We start from the raw sequence: 12037 nt of genomic DNA on the forward strand, positions 1-12037 counted from the left end.
GTGGGGTTTTTTTGGTTATTTGGATTGATTGTTTGTTTTAGGGGGAGGTAGTTTAATTTATAACGTGATGTCCTGAAGCTAGCATGGATGAGGATTAAATTTAGTTATCAGTGGTAAAAATTGAAAATTACTTTTGTTATAGAGAGTTATCCGTGTGTAATGAAGGATAAAGCCTTACCATAAGCAATTTCCTTTCCCAGTCATAGAAAACCCTCAGTCACCTTTATTTTATACTGTTTTTTGAAGTCACAAGGTATATCATTAAAACTCTTTTTTCTCCAAAGTGGAAGTCAAAATCACCTTTATGACTGCTTCTTATTTTCAGCCTGTCTAGAGATTTGGTGTGGTTACTGTGAAAATAAAGTACTATTTGTACTTTGATTCATATCACAGGTTATCTTTCATCTCCTCTACTCTTATGGAATTAATTAATAGGACTCTCTGTGTCCAGACTATAACAAAATGTGTTTTATTCAACATATTATAATGTGAACACTTTTCTAGATATTCTCAACTATGTGTGAGTATAACCTATAGAAGGGGGAAAAGAGACATATTTTGATGCTTAACTGTTAAATTAACACATCTCTAGGTCATCTACGGTCAAGCATTGGAGCAAGCTGCCCAGGGAAGCAGTGGAGGTATAAAAATCTGACAAGAGAGGAGAAATACTTAAGAAGTAACCAGTGTTGCCAAGATACATTTGATGCAGGGTCAGTTTAATTATCAGGAATGCAGTAGCCCTACTGCATGTGCTTGGGTGGGCTGTGGGGTGCACATTTAGGTCAGATGTATTGTATTGTTACATATCCGCACTAAGGAACTGATAGCTTTGAGAAAGTGAAGAGAAGGAATATCCCCTAAAAGCACTGCTCAATCTCTCTTCTCTAGGCTTTTCTTTCTTCTTCTTAGCCTCTGTCTTCTCCCGATGTCCCATGAGTAGGATTTAAAATCCAGAGTGAAAGGTTGGACTGAAAATACCTACATTCACAAACAGATTTTTATGGTCGGTGATGCTCAGTGGGAAACATCTTCAAATGTTTAAGTGATTTAGGAGCAGGTTTACCTTGATACATTGACTGATGTGCAAATTGGGCTTTTTGAATGTCCCTTGCACCAGAAACATTGTCTTAGATCAAAGAACAACAGGGAGGAAAGCATTTTGTCTAATTCTTCCAACATGTTTGCCAGAGCCACTCACTTAAAAATTATCAGACAATTATGATATCGGGTTGCATTTTGTCTTCTTGTAAAGCACTCAAGCAATTTTGCTGTGCTTTTTTTTCTTCAGCAGAGGACAAAATAATAAAAGTAACTTACATATGGCACCAGTTTGGGTTTTTTCCCCTTTAATCTCAGGTTAAAAGAGTCTTGAATATGCAGGCAGGAATCCCGTTACTAGACCATAGCTTAATTATCTGACTTTAAAATACATTTGGCTGCTCCTTTTGATTTACTGGTACAGCCTGATAATTAGCTTGCTTTCTTTCCCCTCACTGAGTTTGTTTGATAAGGCTTTTACAGAGTCTTGGCGTGCGTAAGTTAGTAAGTTCCATTTGTGATGCAGCACATCTCTCTCTCGCTCACTCTGCTCTGTCCCAGGTTTGGAACAGAAGAGAAGTCTAATTGGCACTGTTTACAAGCCATTGCACTTGGGAAGAGCTATGCCTCCATCTGATAAGTAAAGATGTGAGAGATGGGAAGATTATAAGTAATTCATGCCTTGAGCTCTATCTGAATTAGAAAAAAAAAAAAAAAGGAAATTAGGGGAAGAAAATGAATTGAAAGGAAGCAGGTACATTTGGATGACAAATAGATTTTACTGCAAATTAAGCATTGGGAGTTTGGATATCAGATGGATTATGAGCAACTGGTGATTCTATGCTTACTTCAGCCTCCAATACAGTCAGTTCTTGAGATTGTCCCCTAATCAAATTTGGATCTGGTGCCCATGTGCTAGGACCAGAGAACTGCTCATGGTAGATTAGTGCAGCTCTCCTTCTGGAAGAACTCTTTCTTCTCATTATTTGTCTTTGTAACTCATGCACTTGTGCCTGTAGAGCAAACCGTTTCCATCTCATACTCCTGTTGTCTCCATACTCACAGAGGAGAGACCACAGGGTTCATCGTGGCATGTACTGTTCCTCTTTAGCTATAGGAAAGTTCAACTCAGCTAGCTAAATCCATTGGCTCATCTTCAGCGTAGCAGTGTCCTGGCTTTACACAGCCTGCTCTCAGAAGCGATCCCTCTCCCCCACACACAGATGAGTGGGAAAACAACCCCCAGAAACCCCTTCCAGGCTGAGATAAAGAGTTTACTGCGATGATAAGCTATACAATTACCTTAGCAGAAGGTGTGGGGGTTTTTTTGTTTATTGAACTTAACATCGGCCTATCAAAATCATGTTTGGGTTTGTCAGTAAATCATCTAATCTTTAGTCAGTAAAATTATCTAATGTTCCAGTAGTGGAATGTCCTGAAACTAGCCATATTAAACATCTAGCAATCACTAAAAGTCAATACATCATATTTGAATATAACTTTAATATCCATTCTTTCTCAAGAACACTGGTTTCACAGTCTGCTCCTTTTCCACCCCACCCACCCTATTTTCCCCCTTTTCCCCCTCAGAACCCAGAGCACCTGGGCTCTGTTGCAGTCTCCTCCCACCCCATGTGTGGCCACTTTGCCCTCCCTGCCCACTCCCCTATTTAATCCCCACCAGGAAAGGCAGAAGCCCTAAGCTGAGCCCATCTGGGCTGAGGGATCCTCCTCTCATTGCTGGTGAGTGCCCATGGTGCACACTGGGTGATGGTGGTGGTGACAACAAAGGCTGGGGGGCCTGGTGGCCCCCCGGCTGTTAGGGACAATATTCATTGCTACTCCAATATCATCCATGGGTGCTGGCTGGGCTTCCTTACTGGGGCTGAGCTCCTCTGTGTGGTATCTTGACTGCTTGAGGGTCTTGCCCTTAGCTCTGGGATGGGTACAAAAATGGTGAAGATGAGCAGGACCTGTTTAGGCAGGGTAGAGGATGGTGAGCAGAAGCTGCTTTGGGAAGATGAAGTGGGGTGAGGGGGGGTTAAACTAGATGACCTTTAGAGCCACTTCCAACTCAGGTGATTTTATGATTCTGTGACTCTGCTCTAGTTCCAACCCACTTGCCATGGCAAGTCCACTAGACCAAGTCAGCATCTTTAAGGTGGTTTTGTTTGTTCTTTTCTTGTGGTGGTTGTTTGTTATTTGTTTGTTTTACCACTTAAGCATAGTTCTAGCGATACAGGGATGCTTACAGCCAGATGCATGAAAATAAAAAGGAGGAGGGAGTGATGTGATTGGCCATTGGAATGGGCTGCCTAGGGAGGTGGTGGCATCACCATCACTGGAGGTGTTTAGGAAGAGACTGGATGGGGTGCTTGGTGCTATGGTTTAGTTGATTAGATAATGTTAGATGACAGGTTGGACTCAATGATCTCAAAGTTCTTTTTCAACCTGGTTAATTCTATTCTATGCTATTTTCTTTATATCCTGTCTCTCTGGTACATCTTCAGAACCAACTAACTGCTTCATCTCTCTCATCAGCTGGATGATAAGAGAGTCTTGCCTTGGCAGTGGTAATAAATGATGCCAATATGCCTGTGGTAAGGTGTTTAGGACTCACATTTCCTGGGCAGCAATCACTTTTCTCAGTCTTGCTTAGTGCCAAAGAGCTGCTAGGGGATTTATGGACATAAAATGTTCAGTTAGATTGTAGAGATTCAGACAGAGCTGTATGCAGGACTTAAGGATTGGGACATTGTCCAGCCGTACTGAATGGTTTCTGTCTTCATTCACACAAAATTGTAATAGTCTTTAGTTAATTTACTACTTTTTGAATGTAGAAGAAGTGATGTTGTGTTCTGTAAAGATGGTCCTGCAAGCTGCATATCAAGAGTAACATGATCCATCCCTATTGACTGACAAGGTAAAAGAAGGCAAGCTCTAATGTTGCTTGATGTTATCCTACCATGAGAAGTCATGTAGTTTCATGTACCATGGTGTAGCATTGCTGTATTTCCAGGGAAATAAGTAGTTTAAGGACCTCTGTTTACTGATGGCATTAAAATTCATGTGTGGAAGAGCAGATACTGAAGTTTCAGTGCTTGCCTTACATTCATATGCAGAGGTGATCTACCTTTCCAGCTTCTAAGCATTCTTCTATCACCTACCAGTGTCCTAGCTTCTACAGCTGTTGGCTTGGACTACTGCAGCCAAGCTTCACACAGGCAGTTAGTAAAGAAGAGTGTAATATGAGAGCAACTGCACTAGGTAAGGCAAACAATCTGCCTAATGCATTTCTTGTGCCTGGAAGTGACCAACAGCATTTTCCTAGGAACATGTATAAGAAAAGAGCAAGAATTGGGTCATACTCATCTAGAACAGTATTTCAGTCTATGATGACTTGCCTTGAAGGAACTTCCAAAACTAGAGATGCCTCCTAATAGCCTTCAACAGCTTTCTGCAATACAATAGAAACATCGTGATTTTAAGTGCTCATTATATTATCAGAAGCATAACTGATGGAAATAGTGATGTTAAAACTGACTGAAATACTTATCCTTTCTTCTTTTTTTTGTTTGGTGGGTTGTTTTGGGTTCTTTTATCTGCTGCTTCTTTATTTGGGGATCTGATTAATTTTGAAAGATAATAATCCACATGCACTGGAAAGGCTTGTATAATTGTGTTTGGAAATTATTTCTTCCTTCTTTAGACCTAATTGATTGTAAATCAACCTACATGAAGTACTAAATCCTTTGAACAACCTCATCTACTAAATCCCTTGAACAATGAAGCTTTTTAATTTAAAGAGTCTGCCTCTTCGCTGTGGGAGAGGGAAAAATCTTCCCTTCTGGGACTGAATACATCATTCCTGGTTGGGTCTTGACTATTTTGGGGCAAGATGTGAGCTAGCATGGGAAACTACCCTCATGGGCAAAGTAGCAGAAGAGATCTGGCAGCTATTCAAAGCCATTTTTCTTGGCGCACAAGAACTCTCAATTGCAATGTGTGGGAAATTGAGTACAGAAGGCAGAAGACCAGCATGGATAGGTAAGGACCTCCTGATCATACTGAAACACATGAAATAAATTCATAGGCAGGGACAAGTATCCTGGCAAGAATAGCATACTGCCTGAGAGTGTAAGGAAGGAACCAGGCACAGTTGGAGCTAAATTTGACAGGGTACATGGAGACTAATAGTAAGGGCTTCTACAGTACATTAATCAGAAAAGGAAGATTAAAGAAAATGTACCCTCACAATAAATGAGAGAAGGAAATTTGTGATAACTGACATGAAAAAGGCTGAGGTACTCAGTTTTTCTACCTCAGTTTTCACTGAAAATTGCACTTCCCACATCTATTGAGTTCCTGACTCTCAGGGCAGAGACTGGAGGAATGGAGTGCTACCCATTGCAAGAGCAGCAGATTGGTTGTTCAGACTGGAGAAGAGAAGGTTCCAGGGAGAACTTATTATGGCCTTTCAGCATAGAAAGGGAGTTTGTAAGAAAGGCACAGAGATTTTTACAAGAGCTTGCAGTGACAGGATGGGGGTAACAGTTTTAGAATAAGAGTGCAGATTTAGACTGGATATAAAGACTTCTGAGTGTGGTGAGACAGTGGAATAGGTTGCCCAGGGAAGCTGTGGATGTTCTGTCCCTGGAGGTGTTCAAGGACAGGTGGGATGAGGTTTTGAGCAACCTGATCTAGTGAAGATGTCTGTGGGAGGGAAGATGTACCTGGCAGGAACTAGATGATCTTTAAAGGCCATCACTTCCAACTCAAACCACTATCTGATTCTATGATTTTGCAAACCCTTTGTGCCATGATGTCTCTGCTTAATGCATTTGGGAAGAGCTGTCATGCTGCTGTGTGGATATATACGAAGTTGGTGAGGGGTTTGGAACACAAGCCCTATGAGGAGAGTCTGAGGGAGCTGGGATTGCTCAGCCTGGAGAAGAGGAGACTTAGGGGTGACCTTATCACTCTCTACAACTATCTGAAGGGAGGTTGTAGACAGGCAGATGATGGTCTCTTCTCCCAGGCAGCCAGTACCAGAATAAGAGGACACAGTCTCAGGCTGCGCCAGGGGAGGTTCAGGTTGGATGTTAGGAAGAAGTTCTATACAGAAAGAGTGATTGCCCATTGGAATGGGCTGCCCAAGGAGGTGATGGAGTCGCCATCATTGGAGGTGTTCAGGAGGAGACTTGATGGAGTGCTTGGTGCCATGGGTTAGTTGTTTGGGTGGGTTGGATTGGTTGGTGGGTTGGACGCGATGATCTTGAAGGTCTCTTCCAACCTGGTTTGGTTTATTCTAAATATAGTTTCTAGATTTTTGTCTAGACTTCTGACATTGAGTATTGTGTCAATTCCAGAGTTTGAGTTGGTTTGTTTGCTTTTTGTGTTTGGTGTTGAGATTTTTTGTAGTTGGTTTTGTTTGTTTATTTTCTTATGTCTTTGTTTTTAATTTTTCTTTGGCCTTCAAAAAAAAAAAAGATATCTAATTTTTGGCATGCCCTGAAATTTTAATACAGAATGGCCATCAGATTCATCCAGGAAGGAGGTAGGCAGATAATGAGGGATGATAGGAGGATTCTAATTCAGATGAGCCATCAAGTACGGTAAGTCCTGCACATGTTTACTAGTCAGTAAATATTGCTGCTTCTGCCCTTCTGATATGTTTTATTAGATCTTCTCTTTCCTCAAATCAAGCTCTCAGCTTTCTGAAGCAGAACAAAAATAGTAGGTACAATCGGAGCTCCCTTTGGAAAAAATGGCAATCCAATTCTGAGAAACAGACCAAGTTTACCAGAACAGAAACTGTGAGACAAAGTCAAATACCTGAAAACTGATTCCATTATGTTTCTGTGATCTAAATAATATTTTTTGAATGAGAGGTGAATAATACTGGCATTGTTTATTCAGTTAATCCTCAGAATATGTGCAGCACACAGGAAAGGTTTTGAAGTTGTGGTCAATGGATTTCTGTGCAGCACAAGGGCAGCATGAAGGAACATCTTAGGGACTATGTCTAAAAAAAGTCCTTAAAAAGCCACAAAGAAGCACACCAGCTGGCAGCAGGCTTCCATGTGCTCTTTGGAGCACTGCATTACTAGTGAGAAGCTCATAGAAGATCATCAATTTTTGAGATTATGAAATCATTGGCCTCCAGAGAAGGCAGCAATCATTTTCAACTATTAGCTCCTTGATGAGACACAAGAAAAATATTTCCTGAAACTAAAATTGAGAAGAAACTGTTCTGAATTTTGCTACATAAGGAGAGAGGGACAAAACACTCTTCTAAATCTTTTGCTGCAGGCATCAGTTTAAGATAGCTTACCAGTCTGGCCTCTGTTGATTTGTAATTTGACTTCTGAAGAGGTCTTTATATGAAGGCTCTTCCTGCAAGTCTTTTTTCTATCTCACTCAAACCAAAAGCCCTGAGCTTAGCTACTGAAGCTAAGCAAGGAAATAGCAACTTGAGTCTTACAGCCAACAGCCCCTGACCTGGAGTATGCTGGATGGAAAACATCTGGCAAAATTGGAAGTGCAATACAGATTTGGAAAGGTTACCACTTGAAAAGGCTGCAGGTGAAGGTGAGAGCAAGGCTGAGCGGAGGGAAGGTGCAGAGTCTGGACAAGGTACAGAGGTGGAGGAGACATGTAGAAAAACATGTTTGTGGAATTCAAGCTCATGAAAGAGTCCCATAAAGGGAAAGAACAGTGCTCTCAGATGGTTATGGTAAGACATGAAATGTCAAGTTTCAACTGCAACAATGTTCTTCCTGGGCATTTATGAATAAAGGCAGCACAACCAACCATCAGGCAAAACAATGAATCCAAAAGTGTGATAGAATTCCTCATTATGCCAGTGTGTGAAGGCAAACAACTTCCTGTCTCAAAGCCTTCCCCTGCAAAATCTAGGGTGAATTAGTACAACCGGAGATACAAATGTCAATCCCCTTTGCATTGGTCAGCAGTAACAGTTGCAATCAATGCTGATTCAGGGCTGTATCTTTCAAAAAACCTACTGGCAACACACATCATTCACTGACTACTAAGCATTTGTTCAATTATCCCTGTAGGTGGTTATTGCAGCTCCTGACTGACATCCCAGCCATTGGATAGGTCTTGTGGCAAAAGTTTATGGTTTCAGCTGACAACTGTTCAGGAGTCAGTTTGACCCAGCTGTTGCCCATGGCCACACGAATTGCCAGCAGCCCAGTAAGACAGCTTTCTGGAGCCTCATACTCTGAGGGGATTTAAAATAACCCCAATCCTTTAGCTTCCTACATAAAAGGAACCCATTAAAATGGGATTGGAAATTATTATCACAAATGACTTAATTAAGGGACATAAGGAGCCAGATAGAGACAGATGAATAGGTGGCTGGGAGGAAATCTGTTAGAGGAATCTCCCATCTACAGCTCAATTTGCCACAATTCTGTAATAATCACAGTAAACACAGAGATCAGTGGATTATTTGCCTAATATTGAATGACTTATGTGGCATGTCAGCAAAACACCCCAGAGAATAAAATGCACCAGAAACTGGTCTCTAATTACTCATTTCAGATGGAGTAATGATCTTTAATGTGTGGTGGATCTCATTAATTAACTCTCAGATTTTAATTAACTCTTTGCCTAATTCACCTGCCATAATATGTTATCACAAATGTCAACTTAACAGGGTTTTTTTTTTCTTCATCTGAAGAGGAGAAACAGGAAACACAAGTGTTTCTGTTTCCTCTTTTCTAGTGTCTCTTCTGGTAATGAGCAACTTTCCTAATACAGCTATTTGGAGTAGGAACCTGCTGAAACACCCAGAGAGTTTGGTTACCTACATCTAATGAACTCAGGGGGGAATAAATGTCTGATTGTCTTCAAATATGCTCTTCATTTGCATTTAAAAAAAAGTGAAAGAAAGCCAAGCTGGTATTTTCAAAGGGAAACAGTGGGCATCAGAAGGATTTTGTGGCATCCCAGATCTGCCAGTAATGTATTATAAGTCCTATTTATTGTTAACAACTATCTCCCTAAACACTGGTTATTCTTCCTGCCATATAAAAATTAATAGCTGAGTCCTCCCTACACACTTTTAATTTTTTTTTTTAATCCATGGAGTGTAACTGAAAATAAGTGAATCCTACCAGTGAAGTCTATGGCAGTAGTTCCACTCAATGATGTATGCTCATAATACAAGGTTCTTCCTTTGGTGTGCTGTATTAGTGTCACCACTATCAAAGAGCCATCTATGAGGTGTGTGGTATCTAGCATCAGGTATCTATGGTGCTTCATTAACCTCAATGTGAGTTTCTCCCATGTTCTAGTAGTTGCTTCTTCATAGGAAACTCTGGTAGAGTCAATATCTCATCTGAGTAAAGGAGAGACATAAGATCTTCAGTTAGGAAGTAAAAGTGACAGTTTCCTTGGATTTCTTCCTTTTTCACACCTTTTGTGTAAGGATGGAGACCAAATTATGCTGTCCCTTAATGGTTTGTAGGTAAGCATTGGATTTACATTCCTATCTTCACCCCTAAGTTCCTGTGAAATCCTTGTTTCTCTCATTCCCCCACTGGTTTTCACCCCTCTCTCATATTTTGTGCCCTTACCTCTCCCAACAGCAGCTTCTTTGGGACAGAAATGTACAAGGCTGATCGCAACTGAGTTTCTATTTCATGTAAGCACTTGACTAGTAAAAGACAATTTATGCCTTTCACAGATGTTTTGCTTTTTAATTTTGTAGAAGATCTATTGCTTTCCTCCCCCAGTGCTTCCCAGTCTATCTAAGGCATACTGATGAATAGTTTTAAGCAAACCTCAATGGAAAGGTATTCTGTTTATAGTTAAGTGGTTATGAAGATGGATATGCTGTAAACAAGGACTGTTTGATAGTGGTCATGCCCTGACCTAGCATTTATTGATGTATGAAATTAGAGACTTGTGATAAGCTGAGCTAATTGCTGTAACTAGAGATGCAGACAACTGAGACCAAATAATTACCTAAAAAATAACAACGAAAAATACTGTTCTAATTTATTTCAGGGAGATTAGGTTTTGGCAGATTCCCCTTACTTCACAACACCAACATACATGGGCTCACAATATACCTTATTGATGGTTTTCCTGGGAGGAAAACGGTTTTTTCAAGAAATATGACAACTTTCCAGAATGCAGAACATGTAAGGAGTTCTGTCAAGCCTGAAGAGTTGACAGGCCATGCACAGGGTCATTTATTTTGAGTCTGGCTGAGGAGTACAAGTCAGAGAGGTGGGACTTGCTTTTGTGTAGAACACTGGAAACCATCCATTTTCTGGGATTTAAAACTGTTTTATTTCTACTGGTTTTAAGCAAGTCATTTCATCTCAAATAAAAGCATTGATGAAATAAGGAGTGATGTTGACTTTAGATTAGGCTCTTTCTGATTTTTCTCAAAATGCTTCCTAAACAGAATGATTTTACAATAACAAAAGCAAAAAAGAATATTATGAATTCTAATATTTCCCTTTTCTGTTATAAATTTGATGTAGGTGCAAGATTTCCAAAGGAAGCAGTGAGAGGTGAAGAGCTAGTGAATGGTTTTCAACCACAGGTGTAAAGAAAGCAGACTTTGAAGCAACATCCAGCCAACTCTTCTGTGGCTATCTCCTTCAGAGGGAAGTGTGGATGAAAAGGAGTGACAAGATATAGACAGAGATGATGAATTAATGGTGAATGCAGTTCTAACACAGAAAATAAATACAGAAGTCTTATCTGCTCATCTTGCCTTTGAGTCTTTGAAAATGACACGGGTCTGTGCCCTTAATATGCCACAACATGATGTTAGAAAGGACCTACTTGTTAGCTATTCAGGAACATGATAATTTAAACCAGCTCAATACCTTCTTAGTACTTCCCCATATTATGGTCAACGTTTTTGTTGCTGTTGACTTTGGTATTTGGTTTTTTTGTGGTGGTGTTCTTTGGGTTGGAGTTTTTTGGTACATTTCTTCCATGCAATACTTCATGTATGTGAGCATCCCAAAGAGCTTGTTTTCTGGCAAATGCTGAGCACCTTTCCTACTGGGAATCCATTCCTCCCTTGATGTAGTTTTCTCTGAATTGGATGAGGTACCTGTGTCGTAGTATTAAAAGCAATGATTTGCCTAGCAGCATGTTATATTCTATAGCTTCTGTTAAAGATTTATTAAATCTTGATTTAACACTTTCAGGAAGCCATGTCCTATTTTAAGTGGCAAAATAAATGGCTCTGGATTTCTTATTGGTGGTTATTTGTTTGGGATTACCATTACGGTAGTCAAACATGGTGAAAGACTGAACGAAGCCCTGATTCAAAGGAAAGACAACTCCCATTTAATCCTTTAATATAATCCCAAGGAATTAAACTAAAAGGAAAAAAGAATGTTATTAGACACTGTACACAGAACTGTAGAGTCTTTGGCAGTCTGGAGTTTCACATCCTCATCAGTTTAATCTCAATTGTTAATGATCTAGTCTTAATACCCACAGATGCCTCATTGCATTTCTGTCTCATCTGTCCCTCTGTTCCTCTTTCAGGGATACCCTCTATGGGATACCTGCTAGATTACAGATGACAAATTCTTTCTATAAACCTATCTCTCTTCCACAGTGAAGAGTAAGGGAATTAGGGGGGCTGGTGGACCAGAAACACACATTAGAACAGCTTTAATCAAAGTAGTAGCACTTCAATATATACAAATAATTACAAATTCAATATTGAACCCAACCCCCTGATGGTGATTATATCATTGTCAGCACTGATGCTGTGGGCAGGCATTGGGAAAGTATCAGACTGCATGCAGCAGCAGTTGGGAATCAAATTCAGGAGCTGGTTTGAGGGGCACAGATGTTGGGACTGAAGGTAGAGCAGATGCAGTCCTCCTCAGATGCCAGCATTTGAAGAAGAGAGCTTGACCCTTGCAGTCCTTCAGCTTTATGGGGAATATGATGTCCATGGGATGAAATCCCTTGTTGGTCAGTT

At 40.4% G+C, this 12037-nt stretch overlaps 1 long non-coding RNA gene across 2 annotated transcripts; it reads left to right on the plus strand.

Moving 5' to 3' along the window:
* The first annotated feature begins 2754 nt into the window (after positions 1-2754).
* LOC137449679 (uncharacterized) lies at positions 2755-11273 on the plus strand. Of its 2 annotated transcripts, none has more exons than XR_010989443.1 (3): positions 2755-2784; positions 9660-9715; positions 10566-11273. It is a non-coding gene; the product is annotated as an uncharacterized lncRNA (long non-coding RNA). The 2 variants fall into 2 exon arrangements; XR_010989442.1 differs by lacking the exon at positions 2755-2784 and adding an exon at positions 9440-9538.
* The last annotated feature ends 764 nt before the right edge of the window (positions 11274-12037 follow it).

The sequence above is a fragment of the Melanerpes formicivorus genome, unplaced genomic scaffold (assembly GCF_026170545.1).
Source record: "Melanerpes formicivorus ecotype bairdi unplaced genomic scaffold, bMelFor1.0.p_v2 SCAF_32, whole genome shotgun sequence".
In the NCBI taxonomy this organism is placed as follows: Eukaryota; Metazoa; Chordata; class Aves; order Piciformes; family Picidae; genus Melanerpes; species Melanerpes formicivorus.